This window comes from Coregonus lavaretus (assembly GCF_964263955.1).
Source record: "Coregonus lavaretus genome assembly, chromosome: 19".
Lineage (NCBI taxonomy): Eukaryota > Metazoa > Chordata > Actinopteri > Salmoniformes > Salmonidae > Coregonus > Coregonus lavaretus.
Window position 1 is genome coordinate 30,155,743 of NC_140006.1, and position 23,406 is coordinate 30,179,148.

The following is a 23,406-nucleotide window of genomic DNA, read 5'->3' on the forward strand; positions in this document are numbered from 1 at the left end:
TAACAGGTCTGTGAGAGCCGGAATTCTTACTGGTTGGTAGGTGATCAAATACTTATGTCATGCAATAAAATGCAAATTAATTACTTAAAAATCATACAATGTGATTTTCTGGATTTTTGTTTTAGATTCCATCTCTCACGGTTGAAGTGTACCTATGATAAGAATTACAGACCTCTACATGCTTTTTAAGTAGGAAAACATGCAAAATCGGCAGTGTATCAAATACTTGTTCTCCCCACTGTATATCTCACTAGTCATCCCCAAAGCCAACACCTCCTTTGGCCGCCATTCCTTCCAGTTCTCTGCTGCCAATGACTGGAATGAACTGCAAAAATCGGACGACTGCACCGTATTTTAATTGCACTGCTTTGCTTTATCTTGGCCAGGTCGCCGTTGTAAATGAGAACTTGTTCTCAACTGGCTTACCTGGTTAAATAAAGGTGAAATAAAATCCATACCCACACATGCAGTCAGAGCCCTAGCCTTTTGGGGGTCCTAAGTGAAATCGTGTTGGGGGGCCCACCACCTTGCGAGCAAAAACATTTATAGGCCTACCTCTTCACAGCGGACAGAGAAAAATATGTTTTAGAGTTCATTTCCTGCAATTCTACACATTTTCCATGGGGCAGAGAGAAGATTTTGCAATGTAAACATTTTTATAATGCAATTCTACTCACTTTGCCATGGGGCAGAAAGAAAAATGTGCAGTTTACAGCTAATTTCCTGCAATGGCAAAGATTCATAAAGATGTTGGAATTCAGATATGGCGTCATTGTTTTAGCACAATGCACTGAGTTTAACTAAGGCACGCGACATGGTTCCACGCGCCAATAAATCAACAATCTACTTTTTGGTTTTTCAAATTGCTGGTGACTTGGAGCTAGAATTAGGGTCATGTATACTGTGCTAATGACGACACACAAAAAAAGAGTGAAGGAGAGCAATGCACAATACAGCGAACTTAGCAAACAAGGCATTTCTGGTAAGTGCATGGGGGCCGCCATATTTATGCACCTCCGTTATTCTACCCATTTTGCCATAGGGTGGAGAAAAATGTTAGCCGTATTTAATATGATATCTGAGTGAGAGTGACTAACAAAATCAAATTTGCCCCCCAGCTGGTAATCCGACCATGATTACTACAATTCAAGATAGCTGGCTAGACTAACTTAGCAATAAAAAAATGTTTTGCTGACATGAGCAAATTGAGTGATATTCAGTGACTGACATAACAAGAGAAAAACTCCTGATGCATATTAGACACTATTCACACGTTTCACTCACTTGTGCTTTGACAGTGGCTCTATTTGGAATTGCTGAAAATTGGACTGTTTAGAATTCTACAAAGCCGTTTGTGTAGAAAGATGTCATTTCTTGATAGGCCAATTTAAAGATGGAATAATATAACAATCACTTTACATTTCAGCAAAAAGACAACCAGTGAAAACATGTTTCTCTGCATGAAAAACCGCAAAACTGTTTAAAATTACTCTTACATGACAACATGAGCAGTCTGAGTTTTAGCTACTCCGACAGGGTTCATTTCCAGCCTTCCCTTGAAACGTTGAGCAAGGAGGATGTCCACAAAACATCCATCCTCATGACCCATTCACCATGGCCATATACAGTGAGGGAAAAAAGTATTTGATCCCCTGCTGATTTTGTACGTTTGCCCACTGACAAAGAAATGATCAGTCTATAATTTTAATGGTAGGTTTATTTGAACAGTGAGAGACAGAATAACAAAAAAAAAATCCAGAAAAATGCATGTCAAAAATGTTATAAATTGATTTGCATTTTAATGAGGGAAATAAGTATTTGACCCCCTCTCAATCAGAAAGATTTTTGGCTCCCAGGTGTCTTTTATACAGGTAACGAGCTGAGATTAGGAGCACACTCTTAAAGGGAGTGCTCTAATCTCAGTTTGTTACCTGTATAAAAGAGCTCTCCAAGGATGTCAGGGACAAGACCATCGCCAATCAGCTTGGTGAGAAGGTGTCAACAGTTGGTGTGATTATTCCCAAATGGAAGAAACACAAAAGAACTGTCAATCTCCCTCGGCCTGGGGCTCCATGCAAGATCTCACCTCGTGGAGTTGCAATGATCATGAGAACAATGAGGAATCAGCCCAGAACTACACAGGAGGATCTTGTCAATGATCTCAAGGCAGCTGGGACCATAGTCACCAAGAAAACAATTGGTAACACACTACGCCGTGAAGGACTGAAATCCTGCAGCGCCCGCAAGGTCCCCCTGCTCAAGAAAGCACATATACAGGCCCGTCTGAAGTTTGCCAATGAACATCTGAATGATTCAATGGAGAACTGGGTGAAAGTGTTGTGGTCAGATGAGACCAAAATCAAGCTCTTTGGCATCAACTCAACTCGCCGTGTTTGGAGGAGGAGGAATGCTGCCTATGACCCCAAGAACACCATCCCCACCGTCAAACAGGGAGGTGGAAACATTACGCTTTGGGGGTGTTTTTCTGCTAAGGGGACAGGACAACTTCACCGCATCAAAGGGACGATGGACGGGGCCATGTACCATCAAATCTTGGGTGAGAACCTCCTTCCCTCAGCCAGGGCATTGAAAATGGGCCATGGATGGGTATTCCAGCATGACAATGACCCAAAACACAGAACTTAAACCCATAGAAAATCTGTGGAGGGAGCTGAAGGTTCGAGTTGCCAAACGCCAGGCTCGAAACCTTAATGACTTGGAGAAGATCTGCAAAGAGGAGTGGTACAAAATCCCTCCTGAGATGTGTGCAAACCTGCTGGCCAACTACAAGAAACGTCTGACCTTTGTGATTGCCAACAAGGGTTTTGCCACCAAGTACGAAGTCATGTTTTGCAGAGGGGTCAAATACTTATTTCCTCATTAAAATGGAAATCAATTTATAACATTTTTGACATGCGTTTTTCTGGATTTTTGTTGTTATTCTGTCTCTCACTTTTCAAATAAACCTACCATTAAAATTATAGACTGATCATGTCTTTGTCAGTGGGCAAACGTACAAAATCAGCAGGGGATCAAATACTTTTTTCCCTCAGTGTATAATCATTTCCATGTCTAGCACACAGACAGTTCTAACCAACCCTAACCCCAGCTAACTCCAGCCCGGCGAAACCAGCCAGTCACTAAGATTTCCCCTAACTTGACAGTTCAAAAGACCTTGGTTATTCAATACTGTATGAATGAGAGGCCTTCTGTGAAAGGGTTATCACTTCTTTTGAGACATTGAGACTTAGGAGCTCAGTAGAAACATTATTCAAAGGGAGGATATGATTCAAGTGCTAATTTACATTTTAGTCATTTAGCAGACGCTCTTATCCAGAGCGACTTACAGTTAGTGAATACATATTTTTTTTTTTATACTGGCCCCCCGTGGGAATCAAACCCACAACCCTGGCGTTGCAAACGCCATGCTCTATCAACTGAGCTACATCCCTGCCGGCCATTCCCTCCCCTACCCTGGACGACGCTGGGCCAATTGTGCGCCGCCCATGAGTCTCCCGGTCGCGGCCGGCTGCGACAGAGCCTGGATTCGAACCAGGATCTCTAGTGGCACAGTTAGCACTGCGATGCAGTGCCTTAGACCACTGCGCCACTCAGGAGTAATCAATGAGTTCAATGGGGCCTGATATGCACCATCCAACACTCTCGCAACTGAGCTCCTCAAGTTTCCCAGTCTTTTGCACAAGACTTGGTCAAAGATATCAAGTTTAAAAAATGCTAAATCAAAACATTTCATGCATGCATTCATTATCACTAAAGCTGAGGGAAAGGGATATGATTTGAGCAGCAGGTTAAAACACCTTGCTTTCCTAAACATAATGTTGCCACTGTCAGATCAGAAACTAGCTTCTTAATGTGCACTGACTGTGCAGTCATTTTCATAGCTCTATAACCATTTACAAACTTTGTTTCATGTTGGCATTGATTACATTTAGGGGAAATGTGCCTTCTGGTCATGGAAGCAAAGCAATGACAGAAATATGCAAATAAGCCTCATTCAGTAATGAAAAACATCAAGAGTAAATGGTAGCAGCAGCGTTTCACTTCACTCTGTGCTGATTGTGCAGTTAGATTACTCAGATGAAAACCACAGAGGGGAGAGGGAACGCACACATTCCAAACCACCATACAATATCAACACCTGGTACTGTAGGTTCAGAGGAAGTCGTCCCTACATCTAAGAGGGCTTTTTATTTTCCTTCAGCAGAACGTTTTATTTACAAATACAAAAGATACCATCTGGAGTTATGCTCCAATGCCCGGCGAGGTGGCTTGCCGCCTCTCCCAACTACCAACAGTCAGGTAAGATTTTGTAACATATCATTTTGAAAAGCAACAAGGTTCAAAGTCAAACAAAGAGTGAAGCAGAGAGAGCAGAGGTTTGGCTTTCGGAAAAGGCAGCTTTGCTCCATCTCTTTTCCTCGATCCAATCAGTCCTACCAAACCTCTCCCTGGGCAAGCTGATTCAAAGCCAACAGTTCCAAGACAATTTTGTGATTTCATGCTTTGTTACTTCAGCTTATCGAGTAGGCTCTAAATGTGAAAGCATAATCAATTATGTACACATTTGCATTCCAGGAAGGACGACAGTCAGTGTCTCTCCTTCCCACTCTCGGAGTGTGGTCTCTCTAATGGAAAACATTTAGCAGCATATAGCCTCTGTATACTGCAGCTAATTTATCAGGGAGCTTTCCTGGCAGCCGTTTCCATCGACTCTCCACAACGTTTATTACCCAATGCACTGTGAAGCAAACAACAAGAGGCCCAACTTCTAAAACACCCAGCCCTAAGTTTGTTCCAAGCAGCGAGATACAAAACCATTTGTTTAGTGCACAAAACCAGTTATCCACTATTTTTCTCTCTTCAAGCCTTGTTCTAATCTAAAACGTTGTTTAGACTGGTTCATAAAATGTCTTCAAGAAAGAAAGCTGTTTTAGAGAGATAAGGATAAGGCAAAGTGAGGGGCTTTATTCTGTAGAGTGACAGATTGAATTCCTAATTTCACTTTAACTCTAAAGAAGCATGATCATTATACTGTAACCCACAGGGCTAACTTTCCTTTCCAGACATGAGATTTGCTATTATCTTAATGTGATGTGCGCTGCGTGGCTCCTAGAATGGGTCTGGCTTTGTGATATTATCTAATCGATTTCTAATAGTAGGCTATAGGAAAAGTAGGTAATACACTAAGCATAGCAAAACGCAAACAATGACAACATGCCTGATGCATAGATTGGTTGAGTGAGGATATCAGATATGGGTGAAGATGACTGGTTGTTTCAGATTTTTTCAATGTTCTTCAACAGCCAATCAACACTGTTACCGGAGTTCAGTTCACACAACATAAGAGAACAGAAGTGAGGGGAAGAAGAGATAGAGCAGCACAATAAAGGGAGTTCATCCCAGTCCTCTGTCTGAGGTAACAAAGATCCACTGTTTAGTAGAAGAGAAGAATGTGTTCAACAACCAGGCAGGAGAAGAATGTTTCACACAGAGACTCTATTGACATTGTGATGTCATCAGAAGAGCTTGGTTGGATATCTTCAGAAGGGTAAAAAAAAGTCTAAATGCTCTGTGGAGTCAGTCTGTGTGCTAAATGGCACCCTATTCCCTATATAGTGCACTACTTTTGATCAGAGCCCAAGCTCTATATTGGGAATAGGGTGCCATTTGGGACGCATACCATGCATCACTGAGAGGCCAGTGTGTCGTTCCTCTGGTCTGAATCTAATAAACCTGATCCATTTAAACTGATTAAGTACCTTATTTTGGAATACAGCCTGCTGCTGTCTGGACGGACAAAGGTTTGGGCTCATCTGCACTGAGCTCTGTGATCACTCCCTCATGTTGGGATTGTGTCACACTTCACTATTACCAGTATGTATTGTTCTTTAGGGTCCCAGACAACAGTTAGCTAAAATGTCATTATAAACTGAGCTTTGGTTGAGCTGTGGGAGGTCTGTGGAGATTAACAAGGAAAGGAAAATATTAATCATAGCCAGGGCCAGTGGGGAGGCAGGGTCGTCACTGGAACTGTAAACTAACCTCACCTTTAGCAGTAATAACAAATACAATGGGATGGGACCTCAAAAGGGAAACGCAGCATCTGATGCAAATATTTGTCATCTCCATGTTTTGAAAGTCAGGATAAGGCCATGGTTGTGTCTCCATCTCGGTTTCATTTATTTTCACAGCAGGGGAGTGCTGGATTCTTTCTCACCCCAGAGATCCCATTTTAAATGACTAGCCCTCGCAACATGCCGGCTTCAAAGCAAGCCGAGAAGGAATCAAGGGAATAGGCGCAAAGATAAAAAAAAATGGCAAAAAATTGGCTGTCTGAGCAGCGGCGTACTGATGCAATCCTCAAGTAACAACTTTCTGCCACGGACAGACGGCCCCCCTTTGACCGGCCCAAGAATGACATCACCCCCTCCCCCCACTGAAGCTGTGGCAGCAGTTACATTCACAAGCTGCCCTCCAGAGAAATGAAAATGTCATATGTGCCTCCCTATTCCCTATAATGTGCACTACTTTTGATCAGAGTTCTATGGGCCCTGGTCAAAAGTAGTGCACTATAGGGGATAGGGTGCCATTTGGAACACAGACCATGGCTTTAGGGTGTCCATGTGGCAATGAAGGTTTCCCTACGAAAGGAATGGGATTATCCCTACATGGCCTCCACACTGTCTTAACATGAGCTGGATGTTGGTTTCCTACCAGGCAAAACAAAAGGTGTTACATTTTATTTTGAGGGGATCAGGAGGGGATGGAGCAGGGGGTCAAAACAGGATGGAGGAGTTATTATGGGCTTAGATCCACTGGAGATAAATATTTATAGTACACAGAAAACAGTCATTTTCACTACAAGTTGAACCCAAGAGGCCTGTGATGTTGTGAACATGAGAAATCATGTCATTGAGTATGTTTACATGCACACTAATAATTCAATATTAAACTGATTATGACAAGGCAGAGTATGGCATTAGTCATGTAAACACCTTACTCTGCTTTTCTTAAAATCGGCGTAAAGTCATAATCGAAGTAAGCATATGCCGATTAAAACACCTGGTTTCCTGAGCAATCTTTCAAATTATTAGGACATGTAAACAGGTTAAAATCGGCATTCCAGCAGTGTATCTGATCTGCGCATGTGCCAGCACCGGGCAGCGCAAGCCTACTTCTTATGCGCGAGTGAAGTGAGTTAAGAAAAACTGAAAGTATGCATCTTAGAAATAGTTTTTACATAAACTTGTCCGAACTCAGAATAAAAAAGTATTCACAAAAACATGGTTACTCTGGTAGAAGGTTTATTTTGATAGGCGATTTTCTGCATTTATCAAAAGGCCCATCAGTAGCCTGATTTCAGATGTGTCCATGTAAACAGGATTATTAGGGAAATGGTTTTTCTTGCAAAGCATGTAAACATTTTAAATGAACTATTATATTAACCTGACAAACCAAAATAAAATCGCATTATTGTGTGCATGTAACCGTGCTCATTAAGTCTCGCAGAATTATGCGGTTTGTGTGTCACTGTCAACTCAGAATCGCCTCATGGAAAAACATGGAAAACTTCAAAAACAATACTTTGAACAGCCCTACCTTTTCCTATTATTTAAAAACTCCATTCTGCGTGTTATCGGGGTGGCATGGGAAATGTTTGCATTGAAATATGACACTTGCCTGAAAAGCAAAACAGTCAAAATGCCTGCCAACAACCACCAGCTTCTCTATAGACTAGGCGATAACAAAGCAGACACACAACTACGATGAGAGAGGTATGCATGTATGCATTCTATTCCCTACACAGTGCACTACTTTTGACCAGTTCCCTAGGAGCCTGGTTAAATGTAGTGCACTACATAGGGAATAGGGTGCCATTTGGCAAGAAACTCATAAATTCTGCCAATTAATAGTGGAGTCAGGAATGCAATATTTATAGTTCTGTTTTGTTGTTCCTGCTAATTTCAGCCAATTTGGCATTGAGCTGGGTATCCAACCATTCACATCAGAACAGTCCTGTTGTAAAAACTCCCTCTAAAATCTGACCAAACAGCAATCTGGACAAATTAAATTGGATCTACTAATGTTCACTAGCAGATGGGACGGACATAAAACACCGCATCCCAACACGGACCCTTCCAAATACAGCATCTTCACGCACGGAAGAACACCATTTTGATTTGGAAGTTGGGAGGGAACGAAATTAAGATAAAAGGCCCTTCACTGCACCTGTACACAGCCCATCTGAAATTAGCCCACCCAACTACCTCATCCCTATATTGTTATTTAATTTGCTCTTTTGCACCCCAGTATCTCTACTTGCACATAATCTCTTGCACATCTAGCATTCCAGTGTTAATACTAATTGTAATTATTTTGCACTATGGCCTATTTATTGCCTTACCTCCATAACTTGCTACATTTGCACACACTGTATATATATTTTCTGTTGTATTTTTTTACTTTGTTTTTTTACCCCATATGTAACTCTGTGTTGTTGTTTTTATCGCACTGCTTTGCTTTATCTTGGCCTGGTCGCAGTTGTAAATGAGAACTTGTTCTCAACTGGCTTACCTGGTTAAATAAAGGTGAAATAAAATAAAATTCAACAAGAGTAGGCTGTGGCTACATCCCAAATGGCAACATATTCCACGTATAGTGCAATTCTTTTCACCAGGGCCCATAATGCACTATGTAGGGAATAGGGTGACATTTGGGACGAAGTATGTTGGATTGCACAGTGGCCGTTAAAGAGAGCATCTAGCTAGCTGTATATCCACAGAGCTAGGTAGGGAAGACCAGTAATATACCTTTCAGGAAGTCCAGCTAGTCTACAGTACATGTCATACTGTCATACTTCAAATGCTTGAAGGCAGCCTTTGGAGGCAACGGTGTAAATATTCATTTCCCCTCTCTGTCAGGGGAGAACACAACAAACCTGAGGGCTCACTGAAATGTCAGACGGTGAACAACAGGCATTTGTTTGGCTTTGGCAGATGTCTGGACATAGAGGGCAGGTTGACATCCTCTAATACTTAAGGGGTGCGTCCCAAATGGCTCCCTATTCCCTACATAGTGCATTACGTTTGACCAGGGCCATATGGGGTCCTTGTCAAAGCAACGCCAGGGTTGTGGGTTCGATAAAATAATGTATGTGCTAACTGTAAGTCGCTCTGGATAAGAGCGTCTGCTAAATGACTAAAATGTAAATGTAGTGCAAAAGTATTCACCCCCCCTTGGCATTTTTCCTATTTTGTTGCCTTACAACCTGTAATTAAAATGGGGGTTTGTATCATTTAATTTACACAACATGCCTACCACCTTGAATATGAAAAAATATTTTTGGGGGGTGAAACAAACAAGAAATAAGACAAAAAAACAGAAAACTTGAGCGTGCGTAACTATTCACCCCCCCAAAGTCAATACTTTATAGAGCCACCTTTTGCAGCAATTACAGATGCAAGTCTCTTGGGGTATGTCTCTATTAGCTTGGCACATTCAGCCACTGGGATTTTTGCCCATTCTTCAAGGCAAAACTGATCCAGCTCCTTCAAGTTGGATGGGTTCCACTGGTGTACAGCAATCTTTAAGTCATACCACAGATTCTCAATTCGATTGAGGTCTGGGCTTTGACTAGGCCATTCCAAGACATTTAAATGTTTCCCCTTAAACCACTCGAGTGCTGCTTTAGCAGTATGCTTAGGGTCATTGTCCTGCTGGAAGTCATCCCAGTCTCAAATCTCTGGAAGACTGAAACAGGTTTCCCTCAAGAATGTCCCTGTATTTAGCGCCATCCATCATTCCTTCAATTCTGACCAGTTTCCCAGTCCCTGCCGATGAAAAACATCCCCACAGCATGATGCTGCCACCACCATGCTTCACTGTGGGGATGGTGTTCTCGGGGTGATGAGAGGTGTTGGGTTTGCGCCAGATAACGTTTTCCTTGATGGCCAAAAACCTAAATTTTAGTCTCATCTGACCAGAGTACCTTCTTCCATATGTTTGGGGAGTCTCCCACATGGCTTTTGGCGAACACCAAACGTGTTTGCTTATTTTTTTCATTAAGCAATGGCTTTTTTCTGGCCACTCTTCTGTAAAGCCCAGCTCTGTGGAGTGTACGGCTTACAGTGGTCCGATGGACAGATACTCCAATCTCCGCTGTGGAGCTTTGCAGCTCCTTCAGGGTTATCTTTGGTCTCTTTGTTGCCTCTCTGATTAATGCCCTCCTTGCCTGGTTCGTGAGTTTTGGTGGGCAGCCCTCTCTTGGCAGGTTTGTTATGGTGCCATATTCTTTCCATTTTTTAATAATGGATTTAATGGTGCTCCGTGGGATGTTCAAAGTTTCCGATTTTTTTTTATAACCCAACCCTGATCTGTACTTCTCCACATCTTTGTCCCTGACCTGTTTGGAGAGCTCCTTGGTCTTCATGGTGCCACTTGCTTGGTGGTGCCCCTTGCCTAGTGGTGTTGCAGACTCTGGGGCCTTTCAGAACAGGTGTATTAATACTGAGATTATGTGACAGATCATGTGACACTTAGATTGCACACAGGTGGACTTTATTAACTAATTAATGTGACTTCTGAAGGTAATTGGTTGCACCAGATCTTATTTAGGGGCTTCATAGCAAATGGGGTGAATAGATATGCACGCACCACTTTTCCATTATTAATTTTTTAGAATCTTTTTAAACAAGTTATTTTTTTCATTTCACTTCACCAATTTGGACTATTTTGTGTATGTCCATTACATGAAATCCAAATAAAAGGTTGTAATGCAACAAAATAGGAAAAACACCAAGGGGGATGAATACTTTTGCAAGGCACTGTACATGGGAATAGGGAGTCATTTGGGATGCAGACAGAGAGAAATCAGAAAGGCAGCAAAGCTATAGTTGTGGTGGTGATGGTGATGGTGATGGTGATAGGCTTCCGTAACGGTGTGTGTTGTATGAGTCAAAAGAGACAGGTCTAAAAATACTGGACTTTCTTAGTGTCATGTAAATTACATTTTGTCCAATTCCTGCAGTCTGGTTCAAGAACAGTAATACACTGCTCAGGCTGGCTTGTTCAGCATCTCACAGTGAAGAATGTAGTGATTAGGTGGGAGAAAAACTAATTCAGAGGTCAATGAGGTGCTGCCAGCTGAATAGCAAATGAACAGTACCATGTCTGAAGTTTTAAATCACTGACAAGTTTTCAAAATCAAAGATGGCTTAAATACTGGCTGAGAAACATCTCTAAGGAGGACTAAGAGAAAGTCCTTACCTACACCCATCTGATCTGAATTACAATGGCTGTATTATGTACACGACTGCGAATGTGAATCAATAACCACAATTCAGAATCAATGCAACTGTCACACTTCTCTGAAGCTGCTGAATATCCTGTTCATTCAATGGTGAGGCATGGACAGTAAAACTCAAGCCTCAAAGTGTATAACTAAAGCCTCTAAAAATGTATACAGACCAGAGAATATTCTCAGGCAAAGCAGCCTCCGAGACCATGGTATCTCATGTCATTTTCACAAGCGAGCATCAACTCAACAAGACTACGCATAATCAACATTGGACCTGGGACCTGAGTGTCCTCGACATGACAATCTCAGTGCCATCTAGGAGGCAGCAGTGCCATCATCACCTCTAACCATGACTCACCGCAAGGAGGGAGGAGGAAAAAGACATCTCTATGGCAACTGCCACTCCAAAGGTAAGAGCACCAGGCACTTGGGTGGCCTAGCTGAATCAGAGACACTTTTGCAAATGGCACCCTATTCCCTATATAGTACACTACATTTGACCAGAGCCCTATGAGCCCTGGTCAAAAGTAGTGCACTACACAAGGAATAGGATGTCATTTGGGACGCAGGCAGTGAAAGCCAAGACTGAGGGATTTGGGACAATACAAACAAATATAGCAAGGCAAATACAGGCTGGCTACTAGAAAAGGTAGTGATGATGTCATCAGATTTCTTGTGTACACCTCTACCTGCCTGTCTCCATTGACATTTTCTGTGGACCTTGACCCTGGCCTGTCATAATTAATTCTCTATGATAAACAGTAAACACTGACTCTCTTTGTATCTGAGTGACAATCAGTGACATACCTAGCAGCATTCACTGAGACCATCACAGGTACGCTAGAGTGTGTCCCCTTATCATAAGGGCAACGCGATAGAGAAGTGAGCACTTAGATCATTATTGGCATGTTTCAAAATCCTTATGTCACAAAAGGAGGGGCGGCAAGCCACCTTTCATAATCTCAATCCAAAGGTCGGCGGCTACACCTCGTTTTGATCCCAACTGAAAACAGTGGAGAGTGCAGAGCGTCATTATAATTCACCACCACGCCCACCCGTCTGGCGTTGGGTGATTATGGCACTCACTCGCAACAGTGACATATTTCGTGAAATGCCACGGATAGAATTCATTAAACATTCAAACAGAGAGGGAGAGCCACAGGCTTAGTCAGTCTGAGCTAGGCTGTACGACTCATTAGGGAGGCTGCCAGAATAAAACAAGGTTGTTTTATCAATGTACAAAATTCCCCCCCACCCTCCACAATATTATTCTGCTTTCATAAGACAAACAGAATCCTGAGTTGTCTGCTTTTAAAACGAAAAGTGGCAATTCACTTAGCTTAGACAAAGAGAGAAGAAATGTCTGATTTTAGCTTGAATGAAAAGTAACAATGCACTGCATAACCCCGCCTATCTGAGCTTTTCCAGTTATCATATTTTCCTTGGCAACTGTATAATTTATTCTTCAGGGTCATTTTCTCTGAATTGATGCATTCCAAATAAAGTGCATTAGACATCTATTGTAGCCTGCTGCATGTCTTCCATACAAACAATCAAGGTCAGGCCACATTTTCATACAGAATGGTGATGTTTAGGCCTATTCCAATAATTTCAAGAATAAAACATATAGATGATATGACTACTCTGTGCAGAGCAAGACAATATATGAGTGCCAAATGGCACCCTATTCTTTATATAGTGCACTACTTTTGACCAGCGGCCAAAAGGATGCCATTTGGGACGTAGACAATATATCATACTTTAATTGCAGGCCTGTAGCTTCAAACAGAGCAGACATAACTGTTATTAACAGTAGCTAGCTAGTACAGTGAGGATAAGTATTTATTTAGGGAGATAATTCTTTAAGATGTATGGCTGTATTTTTTACTTTGTTTTGTTTTACCCCATATGTAACTCTGTGTTGTTTTTAATCGCACTGCTTTGCTTTATCTTGGCCAGGTCGCAGTTGTAAATGAGAACTTGTTCTCAACTGGCTTACCTGGTTAAATAAAGGTTACATAAAAATAAAAATAAATAAAAAATGGCTTTAAAACTGTGGTCTGACAGAAACAGGCATCATATCAGACCCAGATGTTACTACGGAGAGGCTGGAGTATGAAACTCCAAAAGGCGAGTAAGCAACAGGAGAGCCTTATCCTTGAGCCAAAATGGATTCTACATCTCTTCCTTATTGAAGAATCGGCTAGTCAGGGAAATTTAACAGCACTGTCTGCACATACAGTGCATTCGGAAAGTATTCAGAACCATTTACATTTTCCACATTTTGTTACGTTACAGCCTTATTCTAAAATGTATTAAATAAAACATTTTCATCATCAATCTACACCCAATACCCCATAATGACAAAGCGAACAGGTTTAGAATATTTTGCAAATTTATTAAAAATAAAAAACAGAAATACCTTATTTACCTAAGTATTCAGACTCTTTGCTATGAGACTCGAAATTGAGCTCAGGTGCATCCTGTTTCCATTGACCATCCTTGATATGTTTCTACAACTTAATGGGAGTCCACCTGTGGGACATTCAATTGATTAGACATGATTTGGAAAGGCACACACCTGTTTATGTAAGGTCCCACAGTTGACAGTGCATGTCAGAGCAGAAACCAAGCCATGAGGTCGAAGGAATTGTTCGTAGAGCTCCGAGACAGGATTGTGTTGAGGCACAGATCTGGGCAAGGGTACCAAAACATTTCTGCAGCATTGAAGGTCCCCAAGAACACAGTGGCCTCCATCATTCTTCAATGGAAGAAGTTTGGAACCACCAAGACTATTCCTAGAGCTGGCCGCCCAGCCAAACTGAGCAATCGGGGGAGAAGGGCCTTGGTCAGGGAGGTGACCAAGAACCCGATGCTCACTCTGACAGAGCTCCAGAGTTCCTCTGTGGAGATGGGAGAACCTTCCAGAAGGACAACCATCTCTGCAGCACTCCACCAATCAGGCCTTTATGGTAGAGTGGCCAGACGGAAGCCACTCCTCAGGAAAAGGCACATGACAGCATGCTTGGAGTTTGCCAAAAGGCACCTAAAGGACTCTTGACCATGAGAAACAAGATTCTCTGCTCTGATGAAACCAAGATTGAACTCTTTGGCCTGAATTCCAAGTGTCACGTCTGGAGGAAACCTGGCACCATCCGTATGGTGAAGCATGGTGGTGGCAGCATCATGCTGTGAAGATGTTTATCAGTGGCAGGGACTGGGAGACTAGTCAGGATCGAGGCAAAGATTAACAGAGCAAAGTACAGACAGATCCTTGATGAAAATCTGCTCCAGAGCACTCAGGACCTCAGACTGGGGCGAAGGTTCACCTTCCAACAGGACAACGACCCTAAGCAGACAGCCAAGACAACACAGGAGTGGCTTCGGGACAAGTCTCTGAATGTCCTTGAGTGGCCCAGCCAGAGCCCGGACTCAAACCCGATCGAACATCTCTCGAGAGACCTGAAAATAGCTGTGTAGCGACGCTCCCCATACAACCTGACAGAGCTTGAGAGGATCTGCAGAGAAGAATGGGAGAAACTCCCCAAATACAGGTGTGCCAAGCTTGTAGCGTCATACCCAAGATGACTCAAGGCTGTAATCACTGCAAAAGGTCCTTCAACAAAGTACTGAGTAAAGGGTCTGAATACTTATGTAAATGTGACATTTCAGTTGTTTATTTTTAATACATTTGCAAAAAATTCTAAAAACCTGTTTTTGCTTTGTCATAATGGGGTATTGTGTGTAGATTGATGAGGGGAAAAAACTATGTGGTCCTCTGTAGCTCAGCTGGTAGAGCACGGCGCTTGTAACGCCAAGGTAGTGGGTTCGATCCCCGGGACCACCCATACACAAAAATGTATGCACGCATGACTGTAAGTCGCTTTGGATAAAAGCGTCTGCTAAATGGCATATTATTATTATTATTATTATAGATTGATGAGGGGAAAAAACTATTTAATCAATTTTAGAATAAGGCTGTAAACTAACAAAATGTGGAAAAAGTCAAGGGGTCTGAATATTTTCCGAATGCACTGTACAACATAGTACAAATGTAGGATCTTAATTTTTGTATGTGTTAGGCTCGGGTGTTGAACAACTTCTATTTGATGGAACCAGTGAGTTAAGTTAACCAAGTGAGTTTATTGACAGTTCAACGTTTATGCAATAGCTATGTCAATAGGGTACTGGTGTGTGAACAGCAATGAATCAATGAAACAGAATGTGTTTAAGACAGGACAGCATAACAATATTGAACTCTGAGGCAGAGGTCATGACACTATTGGGCATTAGTGATAATCGAGCTCAGTGATTTGTTATTGCATAAAAGGGTGCATGTGTCAAGCGGTATGCTAACCAAACATAACAGAAGTACATGTTGCACAAAAATATTTTTTGCCAATCTGATTGCTTCATACATTTGACTAGTGATTAACCAAACCATGTATTTATAGCCCAACATCCCTACAGCCTCTTACATAATATGCTATTTAGCAGCCTCTGTCAATCTTTTCACTTATCAGGAGAAGATATTGCATGACTGATTTCTTTACCAATCTGATTGCTTCAGATATGGCACATTTGACTAGTGATGCCACTATGTATGTATACAGTCTAGGCTAGTCCTACATCCCCACAGCCTCAGTAAAACTATAAAACAGTATAAGCCCTTAGCGTGTAAATCAGTGGTCTGACAGAGTCAGAAGCTGTGTCCCAAATGGCACGCTATTCCCTTTATTATAGTGCACTACTTTTGACCAGAGCCCACAGGGAATGCATCCAGAGAATTAATACACCCTGGCTAAGAGATACATACATAAAATTGAAGTCGGAAGTTTACATACACCTTAGCCAAATACATTTAAACTCAGTTTTTCACAATTCCTGACATTTAATCCTAGTAAAATTCCCTGTCTTAGGTCAGTTAGGATCACCACTTTATTTTAAGAATGTGAAATGTCAGAATAATAGTAGAGAGAATGATTTATTTCAGCTTTTATTTCTTTCATCACATTCCCAGTGGGTCAGAAGTTTACATACACTCAATTAGTATTTGGTAGCATTGCCTTTAAATTGTTTAACTTGGGTCAAACGTGTCGGGTAGCCTTCCACAAGCTTCCCACAATAAGTTGGGTGAATTTTGGCCCATTCCTCCTGACAGAGCTGGTGTAACTGAGTCAGGTTTGTAGGCCTCCTTGCTCGCACACACTTTTTTAGTTCTGCCCACACATTTTCTATAGGATTGAGGTCAGGGCTTTGTGATGGCCACTCCAATACCTTGACTTTGTTGTCCTTAAGCCATTTTGCCACAACTTTGGAAGTATGCTTGGGGTCATTGTCCATTTGGATGACCCATTTGCGACCAAGCTTTAACTTCCTGACTGATGTCTTGAGATGTTGCTTCAATATATCAACATCATTTTCCTTCCTCATCTATTTTGTGAAGTGCACCAGTCCCTCCTGCAGCAAAGCACCCCCACAGTATGATGCTGCCACCCCCGTGCTTCACGGTTGGGATGGTGTTCTTCGGCTTGCAAGCCACCCCCTTTTTCCTCCAAACATAATTATGGTCATTATGAGAAAACAGTTATATTTTTGTTTCATCTGAACAGAGGACATTTCTCCAAAAAGTCCCCATGTGCAGTTGCAAACCGTAGTCTGGCTTTTTTATGGCGGTTTTGGAGCAGTGGCTTCTTCCTTGCTGAGCGGCCTTTCAGGTTATGTCGATATAGGACTTGTTTTACTGTGGATATAGATACTTTTGTACCCGTTTCCTCCAGCATCTTCACAGGGTCCTTTGCTGTTGTTCTAGGATTGATTTGCACTTTCTGCACCAAAGTACGTTCATCTCTAGGAGACAGAACACGTCTCCTTCCTGAGCGGTATGACGGTTGCGTGGTCCCATGGTGTTTATACTTGCGTACTATTGTTTGTACAGATGAACGTGGTACCTTCCAGCGTTTGGAAATTGCTCCCAAGGATGAACCAGACTTGTGGAGGTCTACAATTATTTTTCTGAGGTCTTGGCTGATTTCTTTTGATTTTCCCATGATGTCAAGCGAAGAGGCACTGAGTTTGAAGGTAGGCCTTGAAATACATTCACAGGTACACCTTCAACAGACTCAAATTATGTCAATTAGCCTATCAGAAGCTTCTAAAGCCATGACATCATTTTCTGGAATTTTCCAAGCTGTTTAAAGGCACTGTCAACTTAGTGTATGTAAACTTCTGACCCACTGGAATTGTGATACAATGAATTATAAGTGAAATAATCTGTCTGTAAACAATTGTTGGAAAAATTACTTGTGTCATGCACAAAGTACAGTGGGGAAAAAAAGTATTTAGTCAGCCACCAATTGTGCAAGTTCTCCCACTTAAAAAGATGAGAGAGGCCTGTAATTTTCATCATAGGTACACGTCAACTATGACAGACAAAATTAGAAAAAAAAATCCAGAAAATCACATTGTAGGATTTTTAATGAATTTATTGGCATATGATGGTGGAAAATAAGTATTTGGTCAATAACAAAAGTTTCTCAATACTTTGTTATATACCCTTTGTTGGCAATGACACAGGTCAAACGTTTTCTGTACGTCTTCACAAGGTTTTCACACACTGTTGCTGGTATTTTGGCCCATTCCTCCATGCAGATCTCCTCTAGAGCAGTGATGTTTTGGGGCTGTCGCTGGGCAACACAGACTTTCAACTCCCTCCAAATATTTTCTATGGGGTTGAGATCTGGAGACTGGCTAGGCCACTCCAGGACCTTGAAATGCTTCTTACGAAGCCACTCCTTCGTTGCCCGGGCGGTGTGTTTGGGATCATTGTCATGCTGAAAGACCCAGCCACGTTTCAGCTTCAATGCCCTTGCTGATGGAAGGAGGGTTTCACTCAAAATCTCACGATACATGGCCCCATTCATTCTTTCCTTTACACGGATCAGTCGTCCTGGTCCCTTTGCAGAAAAACAGCCCCAAAGCATGATGTTTCCAACCCCATGCTTCACAGTAGGTATGGTGTTCTTTGGATGCAACTCAGCATTCTTTGTCCTCCAAACATGACGAGTTGAGTTTTTACCAAAAAGTTATATTTTGGTTTCATCTGACCATATGACATTCTCCCAATCCTCTTCTGGATCATCCAAATGCACTTCAGACGGGCCTGGACATGTACTGGCTTAAGCAGGGGGACACGTCTCGCACTGCAGGATTTGAGTCCCTGGCGGCGTAGTGTGTTACTGATGGTTGGCTTTGTTACTTTGGTCCCAGCTCTCAGCAGGTCATTCACTAGGTCCCCCCATGTGGTTCTGGGATTTTTGCTCACCGTTCTTGTGATCATTTTGACCCCACAGGGTGAGATCTTGCATGGAGCCCCAGATCGAGGGAGATTATCAGTGGTCTTGTATGTCTTCCATTTCCTAATAATTGCTCCCACAGTTGATTTCTTCAAACCAAGCTGCTTACCTGTTGCAGATTCAGTCTTCCCAGCCTGGTGCAGGTCTACAATTTTGTTTTTGGTGTCCTTTGACAGCTCTTTGGTCTTGGCCATTGTGAAGTTTGGAGTGTGACTGTTTGAGGTTGTGGACAGGTGTCTTTTATACTGATAACAAGTTCAAACAGGTGCCATTAATACAGGTAACGAGTGGAGGACAGAGGAGCCTCTTAAAGAAGAAGTTACAGGTCTGTGAGAGCCAGAAATCTTGCTTGTTTGTAGGTGACCAAATACTTATTTTCCACCATAATTTGCAAATAAATTCATTAAAAATCCTACAATGGGATTTTCTGGATTTTTTTCCCTCAATTTGTCTGTCATAGTTGACGTGTACCTATGATGAAAATTACAGGCCTCTCTCATCTTTTTAAGTGGGAGAACTTGCACAATTGGTGGCTGACTAAATACTTTTTTGCCCCACTGTAGATGTCCTAACCGACTTGCTAAAACTATAGTTTGTTAACAAGAAATTTGTGGAGTGGTTGTAAAACTAGTTTTAATGACTCCAACCTAAGTGTATGTAAACTTCCGACTTCAACTGTGTGTGTGAGATAGATATATATATATATATATACAGTGGGGAAAAAAAGTATTTAGTCAGCCACCAATTGTGCAAGTTCTCCCACTTAAAAAGATGAGAGAGGCCTGTAATTTTCATCATAGGTACACGTCAACTATGACAGACAAAATGAGGAAAAAAAATCCAGAAAATCACATTGTAGGATTTTTAATGAATTTATTTGCTAATTATGGTGGAAAATAAGTATTTGGTCAATAACAAAAGTTTCTCAATACTTTGTTATATACCCTTTGTTGGCAATGACACAGGTCAAACGTTTTCTGTAAGTCTTCACAAGGTTTTCACACACTGTTGCTGGTATTTTGGACCATTCCTCCATGCAGATCTCCTCTAGAGCAGTGATGTTTTGGGGCTGTCGCTGGGCAACACGGACTTTCAACTCCCTCCAAAGATTTTCTATGGGGTTGAGATCTGGAGACTCCAGGACCTTGAAATGCTTCTTACGAAGCCACTCCTTCGTTGCCCGGGCGGTGTGTTTGGGATCATTGTCATGCTGAAAGACCCAGCCACGTTTCATCTTCAATGCCCTTGCTGATGGAAGGAGGTTTTCACTCAAAATCTCACGATACATGGCCCCATTCATTCTTTCCTTTACACGGATCAGTCGTCCTGGTCCCTTTGCAGAAAAACAGCCCCAAAGTATGATGTTTTCACTCCCATGCTTCACAGTAGGTATGGTGTTCTTTGGATGCAACTCAGCATTCTTTGTCCTCCAAACACGACGAGTTGAGTTTTTACCAAAAAGTTATATTTTGGTTTCATCTGACCATATGACATTCTCCCAATCCTCTTCTGGATGCACTCTAGCAAACTTCAGACGGGCCTGGACATGTACTGGCTTAAGCAGGGGGACACGTCTAGCACTGCAGGATTTGAGTCCCTGGCGGCGTAGTGTGTTACTGATGGTAGGCTTTGTTACTTTGGTCCCAGCTCTCTGCAGGTCATTCACTAGGTCCCCCCGTGTGGTTCTGGGATTTTTGCTCACCGTTCTTGTGATCATTTTGACCCCACGGGGTGAGATCTTGCGTGGAGCCCCAGATCGAGGGAGATTATCAGTGGTATTGTATGTCTTCCATTTCCTAATAATTGCTCCCACAGTTGATTTCTTCAAACCAAGCTGCTTACCTATTGCAGATTCAGTCTTCCCAGCCTGGTGCAGGTCTACAATTTTGTTTCTGGTGTCCTTTGACAGCTCTTTGGTCTTGGCCATAGTGGAGTTTGGAGTGTGACTGTTTGAGGTTGTGGACAGGTGTCTTTTATACTGATAACAAGTTCAAACAGGTGCCATTAATACAGGTAACGAGTGGAGGACAGAGGAGCCTCTTAAAGAAGAAGTTACAGGTCTGTGAGAGCCAGAAATCTTGCTTGTTTGTAGGTGACCAAATACTTATTTTCCACCATAATTTGCAAATAAATTCATAAAAAATCCTACAATGTGATTTTCTGGATTTTCTTTTCTCAATTTGTCTGTCATAGTTGACGTGTACCTATGATGAAAATTACAGGCCTCTCTCATCTTTTTAAGTGGGAGAACTTGCACAATTGGTGGCTGACTAAATACTTTTTTTCCCCACTGTATACACACACACACACACATACATACATGCATACACACGCGTATGTGGACACCCCTTCAAATTAGTGGATTCTGCCATTTCAGCCATCGAGCACACAGCAATGGAATCTCCATAGACAAACATTGGCAGTAGAATGGCCTTACTGAAGAGCTCAGTGACTTTCAACGTGGCACAGTCATAGGATGCCACCTTTCCAACAAGTCAGTTTTTCATATTTCTGCCCTGCTAGAGCTACCCGTGTCAACTGTAAGTGCTGTTATTGTGAAGTGGTAACGTCTCGGAGCAACAACGGCTCAGCCGCGAAGTGGTAGGCCACACAAGCTCACAGAATGGGACCACCGAGTGCTGAAGCGTGTAGCGCATAAAAATCATCTGTCCTCGGTTGCAACACTCACTACCGAGTTCCAAACTGCCTCTGGAAGCAATGTCAGCACAATAACTGTTTCGTCCGGAGCGTCATGAAATGGGTTTCCATGGCCAAGCAGCCGCACACAAGCATAAGAACATCATGCACAATGCCAAGCGTCGGCTGGAGTGGTGTAAAGCTCTCCGCCATTGGACTCTGGAGCAGTGGAAACACGTTCTCTGGAGTGATGAATCATGCTTCACCATCTGGCAGTCCTGACGGATGAATCTGTGTTTGGCAGATGCCAGGAGAATGCTACCTGCCCCAAAGCATAGTGCCAACTGTAAAGTTTGGTGAAGGAGGAATAATGGTCTGGGGCTGTTTTTCATTGTTCAGGCTCCTTAGTTCCAGTGAAGGGAAATCTTAACGCTACAGCATACAATGACATTCTAGACGATGCTGTGCTTCCAAATTTGTGGCAACAGTTTAGGGAAGGCCCTTTCCTGTTTCAGCATGACAATGCACCCGTGCACAAAGCGAGGTCCATACAGAAATGGTTTGTTGAGATTGGTGTGGAAGAACTTGACTGGCCTGCACAGAGCCCTGACCTCCACCCCATCGAACAGCTTTGGGATTAAATGGAACGCCGACTGCGAGCCAGGCCTAATAGCCCAACATCAGTGCCCGACCTCACTAATGCTCTTGTGGCTGAATGTAAGGAAGTCCCTGCAGCAATGTTCCAACATCTAGTGGAAAGCCTTCCCAGAAGAGTGGAGGCTGTTATAGCAGCAAAAGGGGGACCAACTCCATATTATTGCCCATGATTTTGGAATGAGATGTTCGAAGAACAGGTGTCCACATACTTTTGGTCATGTAGTGTAAATCAAGGTGCACTGAGGGGACAGCTGGTGGACTGGTTTGACGTTAACATTCACCTGACAATCAGATAAGGTCGGTCCAGACACCTGTTGGCGTGCCAGGCCTTGCTGACTGACCTCCGTTAATACTCTCTGTCCACATAAGAACATCACAAATCTCCCTGGTTCACAGCAGGTGGACTCAAGGCATGTACGTGTATGTACCTGTTTTGACCAGTATCCGATCACATTTCTTAATTCCTAAAATATAGTCTCAAATTGGACCCTATTCCTTATTTAGTGCACAACTTTTGACCAGGGCCCATAGGGTTCTGCTCGAGAGAAGTGCACTGTAGGGAAGTGGGTGCCATTTGGGAAGCAGCTTCATGTGTGGAATGGCTCAGTTGGGAATAATGAAACCCAGAGCAGCTTCTTCAACACTCTGTGGGGTGTCTGTCTTTAAGCAAAGCTGAGAATACACTTCCAAGAGAGTGGTGTGAATACCATCAGCTCACATAGGACTATCAGTGTTACAATGAGTCAATGAAACAGTAACCATGTTTTGTAGACCACCTAGGCCGTATGTATCAAGTGCCCCCCCCCCCATCCTAAATCAGCACTCCAGCACTGAGTTTATGAGCTGCAGTAGCCTATCACTATCTACCCAAGGCGTTTGATCTCAGGAGCCCCAGTCAAAGAGGTTGAGCTGTGAATATAGGTCAAAGTCTTAGAGTTCAATAACTCTGCATTTGATATTGTGCTGGATAAGGACATAGTCTACTAAGCAAATAAATAATGCAATAGGGCACCTATTTCCAGAAGGTCTTTATATTTGATGCTGGATAACTCTCATAACTAACTAGACTCATGGTTTTCCAAAACACAGTCTAGTCTAGTGAGTTAACCCTGTTATGATGATAATTATTCCACCAGATATAGCATGGTGTGAATTAAATGAAATGTAACTTACATTGGTCAAAAACTCAACGTTTTTGCATCTCATCCCCCAAGGTTGTCCTCACAGATATGGACTCAATTAGGCTTAGGTAAACACCAATATATATATTTGAATACACTGAACAATGGAACTCTAAATACAAAAAGAGGGCAATATCAACATGCCCATATATACACTAAAATAACTGTGTATAGCCTTCCCATTGCTTTTGAAAATGTAATGGACCACAAAAGAGAGCAGGTATGTGCATTTTGTGTTAAAATATTTTTCGGAATAAAT

General features: G+C 42.4%; 1 pseudogene across 1 annotated transcript in view; it reads right to left on the minus strand.

Annotated features, from left to right (window-relative positions):
* LOC311146262 (disco-interacting protein 2 homolog C-like) overlaps positions 1-23,406 on the minus strand; it is a 202,480-nt pseudogene that overhangs the window by 178,286 nt on the left and 788 nt on the right. The gene's annotated exons all lie outside the window — the stretch shown is intronic.